The sequence below is a fragment of the Microtus oregoni genome, unplaced genomic scaffold, assembly GCF_018167655.1.
Source record: "Microtus oregoni isolate MIOR12 unplaced genomic scaffold, Mior012 000009F_ref0000495, whole genome shotgun sequence".
Lineage (NCBI taxonomy): Eukaryota > Metazoa > Chordata > Mammalia > Rodentia > Cricetidae > Microtus > Microtus oregoni.
In genome coordinates, this window is record NW_024543068.1 from 7,156,391 (window position 1) to 7,175,881 (window position 19,491).

Genomic DNA, 19,491 nt, shown 5'->3' on the forward strand with positions numbered 1-19,491 from the left:
AAAAACAAAATTAGAGCCTGGCGAGAAGGCAGGGCCCTGGATCCGTAAAGACCGCTTATCCAGCTTCTTCCGGGAAAGGAATCTAGAGGCCAGACGCAGAGCATGCTGGGACTTGTAGTTCATCTTCTGTCATTGTCCCTGGTCTCTCTCTGCTCTGGGCGCGGGATGAACTACAGCTCCCATAGGGCCAAGCGTCACCGGCGCGTCCTGTGCTCTAGCCGCGCCTGGGCGGCTAGTTCAAGTTGCCATAGCTGCGAGTCCGGGGTGAGCAGAGTCGGTTGCGCCGCAGCGTTGCGTCAGTTGCACCTTCGGGGTCGCTGGTAGCCGCGGGAGCCGGGTGGGACCTCGGCAATGATCCGGCATTAAGAACCTGGAGTCACCTTGGGTCTAAGGTACCTGCCCCTATGCCCCCTGTCCTTTTTCTCACTCCCCCCCCTGCAGAAACATTTATATCCCGCTTCCCCTTGTCTCAGGGTGGAGACAGCAGAGCTTTAGGTGGTTTGTGGAGGGGGTCGGGTGTGTCGGTGCAGTGTTTGGCGAGGTGGGGGCGGTGGCGTGTTTGCACCCCTCAACAGGTCGTCCATGGTCAGGTTCTGGCCGTCTCACTGTGAACGTGCCCTGTTCTGTCTTTGGAGCAGCTCGCCACGGGCTAGCTTCCTAGAGGCTTTAGCTAACTGACATTTAGTTGACTGCCCCGAGGGTGTATTAGTTGATACTTCTCTCTTCTGCTGTCACTTGTTTTTTTTTTTTTTCTATGCTAATTTAGGAGACCCCCGGTCGTAGCGGTTAGCAACCCTATTCTGGAATTAATTCGTGGAAATGCCAAACTTTGAATTCCAGCTGCATCCTGTATAGGGTTAAAAGGTTCAGTAAAGCTAGACGTTGTAGCGTCCTGTCAGGATTATGCAAAATACTTGGCTCATTGCCTAGCACAAAGCAAATTCTCAAATCCTAAAAGTGATTGTGTCTAACAGAAATACGAACTGTACAGGCGGGTTTTAATTTTATAGTACCTGTATTAAAAGTAAAAGCAAGCTTCTGCGGTCAATCATAATTTATTTGGCACAGTACATAGAATATATATTTGGCATGTAGTAAATATAAAACTTAAACACACACATACACATCACACACACTTTAGACAGGGTCCTACAGTGTAGCCCTGGTTGGTTTGGAACTCATTATTTGGATGGACCAGATAGATCTTCAAGTCACAGAGATTCACCTGCCTCTGCCTCCACAGTGCTGGAATTAAACGTGTGTGGCACCACCTGGGCTATATTTTATGTTCTTTGAAAATGGTACTGGATGTTCAGAATCTGATAAGTATTAATATACTTATAGTGTATATCAATTTGAATTGGCCAGAGTCATAGCCATAGGGCTGCTATACTGGACAGCACAGAGGGAAGATGAACTTTGACAGCTGTACCTTGGCATAGAGCATTGGTTCCCAACCTGTGGGTTGTGACCCCAACTGGGCCCTTTCACAGGGGTTGCCTGAGACCACAGATTTAAAATTACGATTCCTAACAGTAGCAAAATTATTGTTATGAAGTAGCAATAAAAATAATTTTATTGTTGGGGGGCCAGCCCAGCATGAGGAGCTGTATTAAAGGCTTGCAGCATTAGGAAGGTTGAGAACCACGGGCATAGAGAAATTGCCTTGTGCCTAGGGCTCATCATGTGGTAAAGCTTGCTACTGTCTTAGACAAGTGTGTATTACCACTGCTTGCCTGGGCCTATTGGTGTGCCCTGACAATGGCTTTCTTAGATGATTTTCTGGTGGATTCGTACAGTTTTAGGAGGAGTTATAAAGTGTTGAAAACAGTTCTGCCCACTGCACTTCTCTTCAACCAAATATATAATACTTTGGTTTGTTTGCTTTGCCATTGTGAGGACTGATCAGCCATATATAATATGTCTTTAAAGAGGTGGAGGGTGGCCTACACTTACAAATGAGCCAGCAATTTCAGAAAAATATGTTAATTTTATCGCTCAGTTTAGTCTCCCAGTTTATATACTTAGTGTGTACTTTTGTCTAGACTTGGGGTACAATTCATCCCCCTAGCGTGATCTAGCAAGTTCTGTGATGACTAGGCTTGGGCAGAAAATGCCACTTCAAAGGAATTTTCAGGCTGGGCATTTGGATATCATTCGGGCTTTTGGGTGACCATAGGAGCCTATTTTCACTGTTCCATGGGATTCTCTAATTTATGCATAAGGAGGATGAAATAATTCTCATTAGAACAGTTTCAAGTTATAATTCTGTTCACTACCTGTTTCATTGGCTTGTAGGTGTTTTGGGGGAAGAGTAGAGGCAACCCAAAAGATCATCTACTGGACTGGACCTTTTGCCCGGAATCTCATGAAGAAATGATAGGAGGCAGGCTTCCGTGCCTCAGACGAGCACTGAGCTCCAAGGACAGCAGCCCAGAGTTCTGGGAGTGTACTGTGTAAGTATGCTTTCTCTTGAGTTTAGCATCTGAGGACATCTTTTACACTGTTGTATATTCACAGTGGAAATGGGCGTGCTAACAGGAGGATTGGGGGGGATGACAAGAAGCTCCTTTTTACTATTAGTATAAAGTTGAAACAGGGTAGCTGTGCATGACACATTAGAGGCATTCAGATGAACAGATAAGTGGCGTTTAGGACAGACGTTTGGGAACCCATTCTAGTCCAGATACTTCTTGATGTCCCTTTCCCAGGCTTTACATTCAGTTCTTTTTCATGCTTATCTGCATTTATTAGATCCATATCAGAGGCACGGATGGGCTATTTGCTTGGAAATTTTTGAGCCAAAAGAGTGATCTTTATTTCCAGATCTTTCCGACTCCAGATTCTCAGTCCTGCCCCTGTCCAAGGCTTCATGGCTGTTTGTAATTGTTTGCTAGTGCACTTGACTGCAGCAGTTTAGGATTGATCTCTTTAAATGTTTAAAGGATCCTACTTTTTTTTTTTTAAAAAAAAAAACACAATAGTCTATTGAAGTAAATAGTTGCAATTTGTTATTTCCATAAATTGAGTATGTTCAACACAAATTGTCATTGGTTATCAAAGATTTAGTGTTAAGGCTGAATTTTTGTAATATATTAAAAATTCTGGACTTTGGAAAAAAATGCCTTTCATTGTATTTTGATAGTGAAAAGGCGCAGACACACAGAGGAATTTTAAGGCTTTGTGATAAATTTCCACTCAAGACTTCTGATGTACAAAATTCTTAGAATTAAAGATTTTAGAGTTAGAAAGACATGAGCCTAGTAGGTTAGTGTGTTCTGGGAATTCTCACCAGCACAAATTGACACAGCCGAAACTACTGTAAAGATATCTTAGAGTGCATTCACTATTGCGCCTTTAATATGTTAGGGGCGCCTTAGGCAGGCTTCAATATTGGCATACTCTTTATCGCCTGTTTGCCTGTGTAACAATGTATTGTTAAATGGTCACACAAATCGTGTCTACTGTCTCATTCTCCTTTTGAGACAAGGTTTGGAATACACCTTAGACTTTCCTGGAACCGAGGATCCCTGCCTCAGCCTCCTGAGTGCTCGGTTTTAGGTGTGTTCCGCTATCTTGGGTCTTACCTCTTTAACTGCTACCTTTGTGGCCTGCTGATTAGATGCTTTTAATATATTCCTTATCAGGGATTTCTTAGAATTCTTAAATGAGATTCTCATACATACATCCTACACCTAAGTTGTGTACACACATGTACACACACATACATACACACATATGCATATACACACTCCCTTTGTTTCCTTCAGACAGTAATCATAGAAGCAGAATTTCTGAGTCAAAGCATGTATTTTTACTTCAATATTTGCCAAGTTATTATCTAGAAAAGCTGTTCTTCATTTTATAGATAATAAATTTCTATTTATTTACTGTTGTGTGTAAGCATTGCGACATGCTATCTGTGTGTAGATATCAGAGGAGAACTTTTGGAGTTGATTCTTTTCTTCCATGTGAACTCTCGGGATTGAACTCAGTAGGTCAGACTTGCTTAGACAAGTGATTTTATCTGCTGAGCCATCCTTTCAGGCTTAATAACTAATACTTGTACACCGAATGCCCTTGTCAGCTTGAGGGTGAGAGCTTTGCTCATCTGTCTAAAACAGATAAACAAGGATACCATTTTATTGCTTCAATTTGCAATTCTCCAGTGCGATGAAGTATATTTATGTATTTGTTAGGGGCATTTGTATTCTGTGGATTGCCTGTTTATGTATCCTTTGTGACATTTACTACTGGAGTGTTATTACTTTTGTGTGCTTTTTAAAGATCTAATTAATCCCCTAGTTCCCACAGAATGCAAATATTCTGAGTTTTTCCTTTGCTTCTGGTGTCTTGTTATGATATTTAGGAATAACTTCAAGAGACTTAGTAAGCCTTTATTAATATTCATCTTTCTACAATTAATATAACCTTCATCATAAGTCTGTATACTGCTAAATGACTGGAGGATTTTGGAGAAGGCAGCATTTGTGGTTACATGAATCCATTTGGCTGATGGGTGTTTAGAATGCTGTGTGCACAGGGTTGCCATGAACCAGGTGCTCCTGAGTGAATGAAGGAGTGCTTGTGAATGAGCAAGCTCACGCATGAATGGGCATGTGAATTAAAGCTGAGCTGGAGCTAGGCTCTTTAGAATGAAGAGCAACATTGTGGAAGAAGTGGACTCTGATTGTTATTTTAAAGGATGGGTAGTCAATTCTATAGATTGAGGAGAAAAGGAAGAACTTGATGGTTGGCAGATGAAGGCTTTCAAATGCTCAAAGTGGGTTTGTTCATGAGCAGCTATCGGTGTGTTGAAACTTTCTGGATGAGGAACTCAGCTGATGAAGAGACCATGGAATTTGGACTGTAGAGCTTAGTACAGGGAATTGAAGACTGTAAGTAGCTGTAAATGACCATTATAAATTTCAAATGATTTCACAAATAACTGAGTAGACTTAGGTTTGATCCAGTCACTATTAGTTTTAGTATATGGTACATTGATTTGAGATGTTGCCTTGCTTACCATATAGTAGACATTAGTATTAATAGTATTCATATTAATAATATGCAGCTCAGCCAATATTGTTTTAAGACTTCAAATAATTTGACCCACTGTTAATGAAAGCTCTCCATTTAATAATTGCTTAAGTAGTACTACTATTTGTAAAGCACTGTACTTTTAAGAAAAGTCTAGTTGCAAATTAATTTGATACTGGTCCTGTACATGCCAGAAACTGTGCTGAGTGCTGGGCTCCAACCATATCTGAATCCATTCTGTATTTTTCAAAGAGAATATTTGAGCTGAGTGATTTGTAAAAGAAATAGGTTTATATGGTTCATAATTCCAGCATAGTCCTGTGGTCTGTTCCAAGTCCTGGAAGCACTAATGTCTCAGAACATTATGGTGGGCAGATACGCATGAGTGGGTCAGGGAAGGTCTTGCCATGAGAGAGGGAGCAGGAGAGCCAGCTGGTAAAGCCAAGTTGGCTTTTTCAGAATCGACTTTTCAGATGTGAAGTCCAGGTGCACAACACCTAACCTCATGGGAGATTAACCGTCCCCAGCTTTGAGGATGCCCTTCAGTGTCTGTCCCCTAGTTCACATCATGTAGCATTGTTTCTCAACCTGTGTGTCACAGTCCCTGTGAGCGTCCCAAATCAGATATCTTGCATGTCAGATATTTACATTACTATTCATAACAGTAGCAAATTACAATTATGAAGTAGCAATGAAATAATTTTATGGTTGGGGATCACCACAACCTGAAGAACCTTATTTAGGGAATGCAGCATTAGGAAGGTTGAGAACCACTGACGTAAGGATTCCGCTGCCTCTAGATTGCCAATCTTAGAGTTCCAACTTCCTGCAAATGAGCTTTTGTGGGGACAAAACATACAGAAAGCATAGCAAACCATGAGTGGAGCAGTCTTTGTGGAGAGCAGAGCCTTTGTAGATAGACAGTAACTAGCCAGTGAGAACTGTCTAGGCTAGGTTGAGGTAGTATCTGTCAAAGGAGTGTGGCAGAGAGCACGGGGCCCAGAGTTGGGGTGGGGCAGAGAAGGGAGGCTACTAAAGGGTGCTTCTTCTGAACTGACCAAGAAATAGGAGTCAAGGATGGATGGTCAGGAACATGGACAGGCCTTTGGGAAAGGTCAGAGGAGGAAGAGAATGTTCTAGACTGGCACAGGCTTAGGCATGTTGGTGATGAGTGCACATGTTGGAGTAACTGCAAAGGAGTTCCGTGGTGCAAATAGACTCTGTGGGGAAGTGTCTTACTTCAGGGATGCAGCCCTACGATTTCAGAGCTGAGAGAGGAAAGATTACCTCTGTCTATAGATAGAGGAGTTCGTGAGATTGTTATTTAGTTGTGCCGGAAGCGATGAGTAGATTGAAATTAGTGGGGACAGAGGACAATAGGCTGCTTCATGGCATGCGTGAGGGCTGATTCATGTCACTAAGTCATGGAGGCAGCGGGAAGAAGCAAGCTGTTTTAACGGCTTAAAGAAGTACAAGTACTCCAATTTTGTTATTGTAATTTTTTAAAATAAAGTAATTATGGGTTAGAACTTTATTCAAACTGCCATCCACCTTTAAAGCCTAAGTAAGGTTGTAACTATATCGTCTTTACAGGATTGTAATAGAAATCATGAGAAAATGCTAATAAGAATCTTTTCTAAAGCAGGGTGTGAACTAAAGGTCAGTGGTGCTAGGAGATTATTTCCTTTCTAGGCTCTAGAGCAGGGTATGAACACTAGCACTAGGAGAAGATTTCCTTTCTTGTAGTTTTTCTTCACTTGGAAATCAAGTAGTTTCTGTTTCCTTTTAAAATTCAAAAGAAGTGAAGTGTGCTTTGTGATGTGGAGAAATAGCATTTTTTGTTTTTATTTTTTTGCAAAACCATGAAATTATTATAATTTTATAATTGCTTTCCCCTCTTAAAATTTAATAGGCTGTCAAGTGCTTCACTACCTGCTTAAGTGTGTGTTTGTGTATTTTCATATGAGAGCATCCTTTTTCCTTCTGTCTTTGGAAGGGTGTCATGTATATATCTGCAGTCTGAAGCCAATCTGTTTTCTCAAGGAAGGTTGGGTTGAGAGGCAAGTTCAGCAAATAACTCTTTCAGAACCAAATCAAGTCAACTGTTGGGCAACAGCTTTAGCTGTATAACCAACAGAACCTTGGAGACATACAAAAGTAAATGTTCAGTCCTCTACAGCCGTTACCTAAGCTGTCTGCTTAGTGTGGCTAGGCTTGTTCAGTTGTCCAGGAGCTGCTGGCTGGTTTGTCGCTCTAGGCTGGAAGACCCGGGACGTTTATGTGTCATGTATCCTCCACTTTCTAGCTTAGTAAGAGTTTCAGGAAGTAAGGGGGAAAGATAGGGGAGTCGTGGGAGAGCGAGGTCTAAGGAACAATCCCATTTTTCTTTAGACCACTACTGTTAAAATCCTGCTGATGGCAAGATAGGAGTCCACAGTCTGCAGGCGTGGATGGTTTGAATGTTTGCCGGAGTGCTGGTCTTACTGTTCTGCCCACCACGGAGACCAGTACTACTGTGCCTTCCTTCTGGTCCATGTGAAAACTAGCTCCCAGGCGTCTCTACTGATTCGTCTTCACAGCTGGGCTGCTCATTTCTGCCTGGCCAGTTGGGCTCTGAAGCTTTGTCCTTTTTAAAAAGAACTGAATTCTTAGTAGGAGTGCAGACTCAGTAAAGTGGAGCCCGTGAAGTGACTCACTGCAGCCGCTGTGGTAGAGATTGGGGCAGACAGGAAGGTGCAGGTCTGCCTGGGGCCTGCTGTGTGCATCCATGCTCCTGTGGAAAATCAGCCCTCACCATTGGCGGAGCTTTTGTTTTTTTTTTTTTTCCAGAAAACTGGAAATTGGAATTTTCAAGTGAAGTCTCTTATTTTCAGATCCACGTTTTAAACTAACAGTTATTCCTGATAGACTTTTGTCACCTGGGTTTGTTCCTCAGTCCTCCAAATCCCATTGTCTGAATTAAACAAATGATTCCAGAAACTCAGCGGTCCAGTTGCTGTCTGTGCCAATCTCTTCTTCAACCAGTCTCGGCCACTGTGGACACATAATAGTTGTTGCCTGTCCTCTCAGAGGGTTTAATTCTGGTCTGTTAGTTTGGGAATGATTGTCTACTTACCTGTTTCATCAGGTAGTAAATACGATTTTGGCGGTGACTGGAGAGATGGCTCTGTGGTTAAGAGCATTGACTGCTCTTTCAGAGGACCTGGGTTCAGTTCCTAGCACCCACATGGCAGCTCAGAGCTGTCTGTAATTCCAGTTCCAGGGGATCTAACACCCTTGTTAAAATACCAATGCACATTAAAAAAATATGATTTTGGGCTCAACACAAGTAATAGACACATTCATCTCAGGTTTAATAGTAGCCATTGCCATTTCTCTGGAACTTTTCTGCCTTTTTGCTGATGGTTTCAGGGCATCATGTGGCAGGGTTTGGTGAACTGAGATGTTCACCTCATTGATGTCAAGAAGCAGGGATGGAGCTGGGACAGACATAGCCCTCAAGGCCGTTCAGTTAGTGACCTGTTTCCTCTAGCTAGGCTGTACCCCATGCAGTGTCTAGAACCACCCCAAAGCACTGCCAACTGGGACCAGCCCTTAATGGATGAGTTTTTAGGGACAGGCACACTTTATATCTAAACCACAGCTGGGTTGCTGCGGTATTTGCTTTGGAGAGTGATAGTCAGGGAATTTTAGGGCCTGGAGAGATGGCTGAGGAGGTAGCAGCACTGACTGCTCTTCCAGAGGACTCAGGTTCATTTCTCAGTGCCCACCTGGTGGCTCTCAACTGACTGAAACTCCAGTTCAAGTAGGTTCTATGCTCTCTTCTGGCCTCCATGAGCACTGCACACATGATACACAAAAAGCACACATGAAAAACCAGAAAAAGGGAATGGACTCCTTAAGATAGAAATGATGAGTATGGCAGAGGCTGATCAGGAGCAGGGAATAGGGGGTCAGCAAGAATGCTCTCTGCTCTCCGGTTACAAATTTTGCCTTGCAGTGTTGGCCTACGGGCGCCTGCTCTGTGAACGGTGGTTCTTACTGCACCTCTGGCTCTTTTATTTGTAGTCATGCATTCTGACCATTAAATCCAGTCTTTTCCTGTTTGGAATCCATTTTAAAGGCTATTTCATGTTGACCTTTAATTTTAAAACCTACTCAACAAATTTTTATCTTTGAGTTCTTAGGCAAAAACATAGTTGTTTCTTCCTTACCCTTAGACGTGGCTATGCCAGTTTACTGGGTCATCTGGGGCTGTAATTTAAGTAGCTGAAGAATGAAGACCATTCTTCAAGGCTGGAAACTAACTTCAGAGTGGGTGGCCAATATGCCACTGCAAGTCTTCGGGTGGCATTGCTCTAAATAGTGAGTGGCTTGCCTGTGTGACAAACCGGTAGGTGGGTTCTTGTCACCCTCCCCCGCCTCTTTCTTAGTTTTGGTTGAGACAGGGTTTTACTATGTAGCCCAGGCTGGTCTTGAACTTGCAGTGAAGTGCTGGGGTTATAGTCATGGGTCACCACACTCAGTTTTATTTCTTCTGTCTTGGGCCTGCCTTGTATTTGTATACCAAATATGTTTCAAACTGAGGCTTCTTTATCCCTTGAGAAAGCATCCTTTCCAGGTAGTATCCAAAGAAGAAGAAAAAGGCTCACTTGACTGCCTCTCTCCTTTGCCTCTCCTTCATTGCAGGACCTTCATTGCTTTGCTGAGACTGTTTTTAATATGCTCACTGACAAGCCCAAGGGTACTTTCCTACTTGGTGCATCACAGTTCAGTTTTCCCTCTAAACCAGGGCAGTAGGTACCCCACAGTAAGTTCAATACGAACAGTTTAGCATTGAGGGCTGGCGAGCTGTATTCCACAGGCCAAATTCCACCCAGCCACAAGCCACATCATATTGGCCCATTCTCTTACATTGTCAGGTTCTTTTGCTACAGTTGCAGGGTATAATAAGTGTGCCAGAGACTAGGGTTCACAAGATTGAATATACAGGCTAGAGTCACTGGGGGTGGGGTGGGGAGCACCTCAACTGAGAAAATACCTCCACAAGATCAGGCTGTAGGCAGGCCTGTAGGGTATTTTCTTAATTAGTGATTGATAGTGGAGGGCCGAGTCCATTGTAGGTGGTGCCAACCCTGGACTGGTGGTCTCGGGTTCTATAAGAAAGCATCCTGAACAAGTCATGAGGAGCAAACCAGTAAGCAGCAACTCTCCATGGCCTCTATATCAGCTCCTGTCTCCAGCTTCCTGCCTGGTTTGAGTTCCTGCATTGCCTTCCTTCAGTGGACTGTGATTCCAGATATGTAAGCCAAATAAATCCTTTCCTCCCCAAGTTGTTTGCGGTCCCCAAGCACCATAGTAGAGACACTAGTTGAGGAAGGCATATACTTGAAGGGTGCTCCTCTGCAGGATTGAGATCCAGAACTTGTTGGGGAAGATGTGGATGCATCATTGGATGGTAGAGAGACTGTGGGTATCCTAGGCTACAGTTGGTCCATAGTCACTGAACAGTAAGTGTTAGCACCTGAGGAAAAAAACCGTTTCCACTCCTGTCTGACTAAACTGCACAGAGACTGGCCAGATGACTGTTCCCCCTAAGTCAGGGCTTCAGAGAGCAGCCCCTCACTGGCTTTGGAGGTCCATTTTTGGGGAAGGATTAAGGTTGCTAGAAAAGATCTGTCAAGATAACTGACTGTCAGCACCTGGCCAGAGAGTGGGACTCAGGGCTCAAGGCTGCCTGTTGGGTAGATATGTTGAAGGGCTGTCACCAAAGCATCCGGGAAGACACATTTTCATAAGGCGGGAGGGTAATCATATATTACAGGTTTAGGAGTCTAGCAAGGCAGAAAAGGTTGGGAATACATCATGGGGTCACAAGTTCAGCGTAGGTTGTAAAACATGGTTTAAGGTGTGGAGACTTGTTAGTAATGTGTAACAGTGTGGCTTCTTAACAGCAGTGTGACTCCTGTTTTGACTTCACATAAGGAGCACCGCTCTTGGGGGAGATGGGATGAGTCTGGAAGAAGTACTGCTCTTGGATGGGGTGGGATGAGTCTGGAGGTGGGGAGCTGACACCTTTTTCAATGGCAGGAAACTCTATTCTGGTGTGCTGTGGGTTGAAGTGGGGGCACTGACTGCAGATGAAATGAACCCCTGAGACACATGGAGTCTGAGCAGGGAGAGTGCTACTGAATCACAATGGGAATGGATGTCACTGGGTATCCTTTCCGCAAGATTATGCCATGGAAAACACAGGGGCCCCTTCCTCCAGTGCCCACTGCCCAGTTCATGATGCTGTTTTCACTATGCCAGCTACAATGGAAATATTTCAAGTTTGATTTTCAAGGAGTAGGCAATAAAGGGTTTATCTGAGCTGAGACTGTAAAGTAATTGCAAAATTTATGAATATTCTTTTTCTCACTTCTTTTAAAGTTTGCTTTTTATAATTGGTTTATCACATCTCTGAGTTTCTCCTTAGCTCTACTTTCTTCTGTCTCATTCACTAGTTCCTTCTCTCCCTTTTGTATGTTGAAGTCCTTCCAGGATTCCCTACTGTTCTCTTTCTTTTCGTACTGTATTTTTTATTTAGTGGTCTCAACTTCTTCCATACTGACCACTCCCAGGTGCCTGTTAGGTGTCTTCACTCTGTTTCTTCTTTCCCCCATACACAATGATTCTCCTCCCGAAGAACGTGCCGCATATTTTTGTAGTCTCTTTCTCTTGAGTAAGTTTTTTGTTGTCTGTATCATCCATTATCTAGCCAACCAACAGAACCCAGAACTCAGCTTTGACTAGGTTTAGCTGGTGGCTCATTTAGTTCATCTCCTCTGCCATTGCAGTAGGGGCTTACTTAGGAGTCTGTGGTAGCGTCTCTGCAAATTTCTCAGTGGATATGCTTGTTATTATGTTATTCCTCAAGATTCTTTAACCCCCTTCCAGTATTGGTGTTCAAATACTTGCTTTTAATTTTAACAGTATTAGAATTCTTTTAAAAATGATTTAAAAAATTATTTAATTATGTGTATGTATGTGTGTGTCAGTGTCTGGGTATGTGCACACAAATGCAGATTCCTGTGGAGGCCAGAGGCATCCAGTTTCATGGAATTGGGTTTGTGAGCCACTTGATGTAGTTTATGGGAACCAAACTCAGGTCCTCTGCAAGAGCAGTAAGTACTCTTAATTGCTGAGCCATTTCTCCAGCCTCCATATGAGAATTCTTAAAAAAGCAATCCATCCATAGGTGGGAAGCCACAGCATGCAGATTAGGTGACAGCAGAGCTGCCCTGGTACAAGGCGGAGAGCTCTGTGGGTGTGGACTCCCGTTAGTTTCTCCGAGACATCTCCTCGCATTCGCTGTGTGCCAGACTTCTCATCTTCCGTGCTGAGTGAAGGATTCTGGTCTGATTCCTTGATTGTTGTCTTGCTGCTTATCTCTATAATGGAATATTCTTGCCAGTCTTTCTCTCTCTCTCTTTCTAGCAGTACTGGGGTTTGAACCTAGGATTTTGTGCATGTTAGGCAATTGCTTTACCACTGAGCCACATCCCCAGCCCTCAGTATTTTGAGACAGAGTCTTGCTGAATTGGTCAGACTGGCCTTGAACTTTGGACTCTCCCGTCTTTCTCCTGATGCTGTGAGGACAAGTGTAGATGGCCATCCTTGGGCTACCTTTCATTGTAATGTAGGAACGATTCAGTCAAGGATGAATGAGTGAGCCTGTTTTGAGTCCTCTGGTCTGAGGCTTATGGAGTACCTTGTTTCCTGCACATGCAGGAACTGGCGGATGGACTGACTGATGTAGAGAAAAAGGAACAACATGACAAAGGTACATGGCCACCTTTGCTGACTTGATGACCTTTACCTGCAGGGTGATCTGCACCCCCAAGTTGTACGGCTGTTGAAATAGGGAGAAATACTTTATGAAAATTGAATTTGATTCATGATTAAGTTTAAAACACATTTCCCTTCTCAGTATCAGTGTCATTACCTTGAACATCTTCTTTGAGGTCAGTTGCCCTGGATAGGGACAGCTGAGGCACATGGAGGCTCTAGAGCCAATCACCCACTTAACACGCACTAGTCAGGCTTTGTGAAATATCACCCCTGATGCTGGGTGCTTATCTTTTATGGAACAGCTTGCAAATCCTAATTGTTTTAAACTGACTCTGAGGAAAAGAGATTTGAGAATCAATAAATCACAGCTCTCATACATACAAATGTGCCTCATTACATTGAAGACCATCTGATGGCTCTTTAGGTCAAATAACAAAAGGGGTGGACTGGAGTTTATAAAGGTTCACTTCAGTCCTCTTTTTACAAGGCTTGAATGCAGTCTTCTCTCTCTGGTCCCAGTGTCCAGGGCTGCTTATGGACATTTGTTTAGATGTCATGAATTGATGAGGGTTCATTGCTTGCTCTAGCGGTTGTATGTCTTCTTTATAAGGTTCATTAAAGCAGAAACAACAATATTTATATCTTTAAGTATCGTTGTGTTGGGAGCAGCTAAACAAACTATTCTAAGAACTGTGCCAGCTGCTATTCAAACACAGCTTTCTCTACAATTTTATAGACTTTTACCCAAGGTCACCCATCTCTGTCCCCTCTCGAGCCTTGGACATGCTCAGGTCTGAAAAGCAAATAGTATTTTCTTGTTGGAGAGAAATTTTGTTGCGCAGGGAGGTGGTGGTGCGGTGCAGACAGGTAGTTCTGTTTTTCCTCCAGCAGAAGGAAGTGCTTTTCTTACCCTCAGCCAGAATTTTTATCTACTCTATCGCAAAGAAGCATCTATCTTGATGCTTCTTTGAGAATCAAAATGCAGTATTGACCATGCGTCTGTCACTCATGAACCGTTCTCAGTTTGTTCTCTAGAGCAGCACTTGATCTCAAGAAGCCATGTCTGTATATGTTTTCCCACAGTATATTGATATACATGTTCATTCTGGCATTTGGTTGTAAGCCAGATTTTAAAATAACTGCCCTTTACCAAAACTACAAAGAGAATATACAGCATGAAGTTTCCTTTAGCTCACAGCTCAGGGTGAGTGGTTCTGTGGCTGAAGTGGAATGCAGACAGCCCCGTGGTCCAGGCTCATCACTCGGTGGAAACGAATGAAATGGTCTGGCCTGGGAAGGGTCCAGGAACTAGGGATGAGGTCAGGAAGTTGTCAAGCAGGAAAAGGAAGCAGATACCAAGGGAAAGAGAGTTCTGAGGATGTAGGATGTTAAATTCTGTGTTGTCAGCTTGTTAGTCTGCTCTCTTCGAAGGTGATCTTTATGTTTCTTTATTAAGTATATATTTTATATTTCCTTCTGATTATTTATTAATATAAATTCATTATTGAGAATTCATAAAAGATAGGAGAATAAAAGTTTAAAAGAATATAAACTGGCAGTAAACTTTGGAGAGTAAATATACTTTGATATATATATTCCTTTATTATCCCTCTCATTCCTGTGCCTCTAAATTTACATTCTGGTAATCTTGTGGTCATACCCAGAAAATATATAACATTTATTGCAAAACTGGAGCTCATGCTTGACCCTGCTTTGCATTAATTGTTCTTTGAAACTAGAATTTTTCTTTTATTCTTTCTTCTTCTTTTTTTTTTCTTAAAGATTTATTTTATTATTTTCATTTATGTGTAAGAGTGTGAATGAATGCCACACATGTTTGGGTGCCAGGCAGCAGAAGAGGGCATTAGATCCCACAGAACTGATGAGATATGTTTTTTTTTTCACTCTTTTTTTTAAATTTATTTAATTATTAAAGATTTCTGTCTCATCCCTGCCACCGCCTCCCATTTCCCTCCCCCTCCCCCAACTAAGTCCCCCCCCCCCCCAGCCCGAAAAGCAATCAGGGTTCCCTGTCCTGTGGGAAGTCCAAGTCAGGAGCAGAAGGAGAGAGAGCACGAACAAGGAACTCAGGACCGCGAGGGGTGCACCCACACACTGAGACAATGGGGATGTTCTACTGGGAACTCACCAAGACCAGCTGGCCTGGGTCTGGAAAAGCCTGGGATAAAACCGGACTCTCTGAACATAGCGGACAATGAGGACTACTGAGAACTCAAGAACAATGGCAATGGATTTTTGATCCTACTGCACGCACTGGCTTTGTGGGAGCCTAGGCAGTTTGGATGCTCAACTTACTAGACCTGGATGGAGGTGGGGGTTTCTTGGTCTTCTTCTTTTTTGTTTTTACATCCCAAACAAAGTTTTTCCTCCTTCCCCTCTTTCCAATCCTCTGCCCCCCCCTCGCATTCCATCCATGCCTTCTCCACTGTTTCTCTTCAGAAAAGGGCAGGCCTCCCGTGGATATCAGCTAGCTGTGGTGTATATCAAGTTGCAGTGAGACTAGGTACTTTCTCTTCTGTTAAGGCTGGGCGAGGCAAGCTGATAAGAAGAATAGGTCCCCAAAGCAGGCAACACAGTCAGAGACAGCTTCTGTTCTCACTGTTAGGAGTCTCAACATGAAAACCAAGTTACACAACTGTAACATATATGCAGAAGGCATAGGTCAGTCCCATGAAGTCCCAGTCCCTGTTCAGTCTCCGTGAGCCTCTATGAGCCCAAGTTAGTTGGGAAGCAGGATTTTTTTTATATTTATTTATTTTTATTATTATTATTAGGATTTTTAATGTCTATTTGCTGTCCGATTGTAGCGCACCATTGTACCGTAATGGCCGTCCCACTAGATGCTCTGTGTTTTAACCTTTCTTTTTTAGTTGGAAATTCACATCATTTTCATGTTTTCTTTAGCACAACTTCACAGTAAATATCTTTATATGCAAAATTTCAGTTGAGTTTTGTTTAGGGGTCATTTTTGGTTGTATACTTATTTGGTCAGTGGTACAAACAGTTCTTGGCAGATAGTTCCCTGTTAACAGCCACACAGGTTGTTTTAATTTGCACATTCCCACTAGGAGAGTTTGGGAATGCTTTCTCCTGAAACTCAGCTCTCCACAGACATTATTATGGGAACAGTAGGACAGGAGGGCACCCTCTTGGTTTATTTCAATTTCTTAGACTATTTTGTTGATTTTTTTTCTTGGATCTGCAATTTGTTTTCTTTCGTGACCATTCTTAGTGTATTTGTCAACATGAAATGACTCCGACTCTTAGGCATTAGCTAGTTTCACTGGGGAGAAAGTTTTTTAGAGTAACTTTCTTGAATGCCAGTGATCTTAAGGTAAAGTACACTTAAATACTACGTTTAAACTGTGGTGTAAAGTAATATATTCTTAATGATGAATAAAGGGCGTATTCTACATTTTCTTTTGGGGGCTCAGAACTGTTTTCATGGCTTCTATACATCCACCCCAGCTTTAAAAACATGTTACTAAAATCAAATCAAATCATTTCCTTCCATTCCCTGTTTCCTTTCCTTCTTCTGGCTCTTCCCATCTCCTGCTCATCCCATTCTTACTCCCTCTCAAACTCATGGCTTCCTCCTCTTTGCTATTGTTACACAACACAGACACACACACACACAGGCACAGGCATACATACAGAGACACACAGACACACATACACACCAACAACTACTGAGTCCATTCAATGCTGCTTGCATGCCCTTGATTTCAGTGCCATCCACTTGGTGTTAGATAACCAATTAGAGGGCTCCTCCCTGGGGGAAGACTACTTTTCCTAGTCTCAGCATCCCTTAGGTGCCTGTAGTTTTTTTTTTTTTCTGAATTGGAATCTATGAGGTTTTCTTTGTCTGAGTTAGCATGTCTATCTTTGCTTTTGATATATGTGCACACCTCTTGCCAACTTCAGTTGCCAGCGTTTTCTAGAGAGTGGTTTTTGGCCCATGATAGATTAATGTTGTTTGGTAAGATTGTGTCGTTGGCACAATGGCTACTTTCTGTGTTGTGGCACTGAGAGTTAGGCCTCCACTCATGTTTGCTATAGGAGTCATTCTTAACCTCTTTTATTGCTAGTAACAGTGAAGAAAGTGCCCAGTTTTGCCAGCAATGAAAGCAATCTATTTATATAATTCTGTTTTTCTTTTACTTCACTATTTGTAAAATCTAGGTATTACAAATTATGTAGTTGGTTGCCAAATGTTCATATGATTTAGAAAACCCCTGCAGTTTCTCAGTACTTACCTTCTTAAATATTGATAACTCTGCAGGAGTTCCACCAGATGCAGGAGTCTGAACAGCTCTCATTGCTCAAAGTAATCAAAATTAATAGCAGAAGGCTTAGAGTACACCCAGGAAGCTCATGCCAAAAAGTGATCCTATGTTATTGAAAGTATGTAATCCTAGCTGGGGTAAGTAATAGGACTTTTCCTTCTGTGTATGTCATGGTAAGAGCTAATTTAATGTTCTCTTAATTTTATCCGGTTCTACTATGATTTTCTTATAGAGTTAAATTCACATACTCCACTGGTCACTTGTTAACACATATTAGTCACAATGCATGTTCTATAAAGGGCTTTGAGAAACCTCTGCCAGGGTTAAAAGTATAAGTGCATGGTGTAGGGTTTCCACATGAGCTCATATTGTTTGTCTTCCTTGGAGGGGTGGGGCAGAAATAGTACTGAGTGGAGGATGGGAAGCATTAATCTAATCAATCTTTATCAATAGAAACTGGGAGTCAAATATCAGGGTAAGAACCTGAAAGATCAGAGAAGCAGGGAGCAGCCTCTAGACACTTCCTACCTCTTCCATTCCTCCATCCAGAAGGGCCGAGATTCTCTCTCAGCTCTGCCTTACTACTTCCTGCCTCCTCTCTGTCTACAGTCTCCCAACTTCTATGGGCAGCTAGTGGCTATCTCTGCCCTCTGACTCCAAGCAAGCTTTCTTTGTCAGAACACAATCAAAATATCACACAAGGATGAGTTAAGAGAGTCCTGAGATTTTATTTACAATATAATGGTCTCAATGTTTTATTTGAAAAGTTACAAGCATGTTATGGTGTTATTTATCATTACTGATAATTAGTTCTAAGGGTGTGTATATGCAGCTTTACTATATTGTTCTCTGTACTATTTTCACCATTTCCCCAAATAGTGACAAAGAACCATAATGGTTTGGGCTTCCGGTACTCTTAGTCAAGTTGAAGTCAAATTGTCTACTTATTTAAAGAGTCTGATATGGAATAATATCCAAGAGAATTCTCTGTAAACAGTGATTAACATTGTCGGTCCTTTTAAAATCATCAAGTTGTCCTAGACAGTCACTTTGCTTCCTCCTCCCGCGCACTGCAGTTAGTGAGCAGCATCCCCTTTCGCTGCCATCTCTTTTTGTCCGCTGATTCTTAAAGAAATGACAATACAGTTTGAGAAGGGATCCCAGATGTAAATGTTCTTTTCCTCATTTATCAATCACAAGAAAAACAGTGAATAAAAACCCTTACTTGGAGACCAATGGTTTGATTTGTTTCCAGGATTCTTTGAAATGTAGGGTAGATAGGGCACTTAGTTTTCTCCTGTCTTTTTAAGGTTTTATGCGGCTATTTTACATTTCTGCTTTTCCTTGATATTTTTATCCTGACCAGTGATGAGAGGCAGTTGAAGGAACTGTAGACACACACACACACACACACACACACACACACACACACACACATCACATGTGTTCTGCTACTTTATCAGTTCTTATTCATCATTAAGACTCACTCATACTATGTCATAGCCAGTGTGTACCGTGGAAGTACCAGAACCGTGAAGATGGAGAAGGCTAGAGAATCCTGGGCCTACTGCCTGTCATCTACCACTGTATGGAGTTGGACTCATTCCTTAACTCTTAGCCTCAATATTCTCAATAAATTATGGAATAACTGTAGTTAATACTGTTTATTACTGTTTTAGTTATTAATTATTATTGATTTGTGATGCTGGCTCTACTACAAACCTAGATCCCCAGGCCCAGTAGTACACATTTTATAAAGTTGTGAGGATCAAATTGGCTTGTCTATGAAAACACCCACATAAGTACCTCAGATAGTAGCTGGCTCTTGGAAAATGCATGTTCTTTTTTTATTTACTGCTAGAGAATACAGGAAGTACTGGAAAGAGAGTAAGGGGGCATTGAAGAGATTTGTGAATTCCAAAGTTTTAAAGGCAAAGGGTTGTAATTTAAAAAGCAGCGCGAGAGGACGAAGCCATGCAACAGAGTTCATGTGGAGTTTTTTTATTTTGGGAAAGGGAATGGAAAATGGGGGAAGGAGAGGAGGACACCGGCCTCTGGAGACAGGAGCAGCAGAAGAGAAGAGAGAAGCAGAGAAAGAGAGACAGTAGAGGAGCAGAGGGGGGGGGCACCTTTTAAAAGGGGGAAGGTAGTGATTGTGCACAGGAGGGGTTTTAGTGGCTGCAGCTAAGGGCGCATCCTGTCAGGACCCAAGGGCAGGCCGGTACAGATGCCTGAGTACTAACAAAAGGCATTTCAGAACTTTGTTAGTTACTTTTCCCAACAGATGCAATTTAAGGGAGGAAGTTGTTGT

The 19,491-nt window shown here is 42.4% G+C and overlaps 1 protein-coding gene across 1 annotated transcript in view; it reads left to right on the plus strand.

The window, feature by feature from the left end:
• The first annotated feature begins 257 nt into the window (after positions 1 to 257).
• Positions 258 to 19,491, plus strand: part of Cep128 (centrosomal protein 128) — a 358,487-nt gene continuing 339,253 nt past the window's right edge. Inside the window, exons 1-2 of the mRNA XM_041658366.1 lie at positions 258 to 392; positions 2,299 to 2,456. The gene's annotated coding sequence lies outside the window, so the exon portion shown is untranslated. The remainder of the gene's footprint in view (positions 393 to 2,298; positions 2,457 to 19,491) is intronic.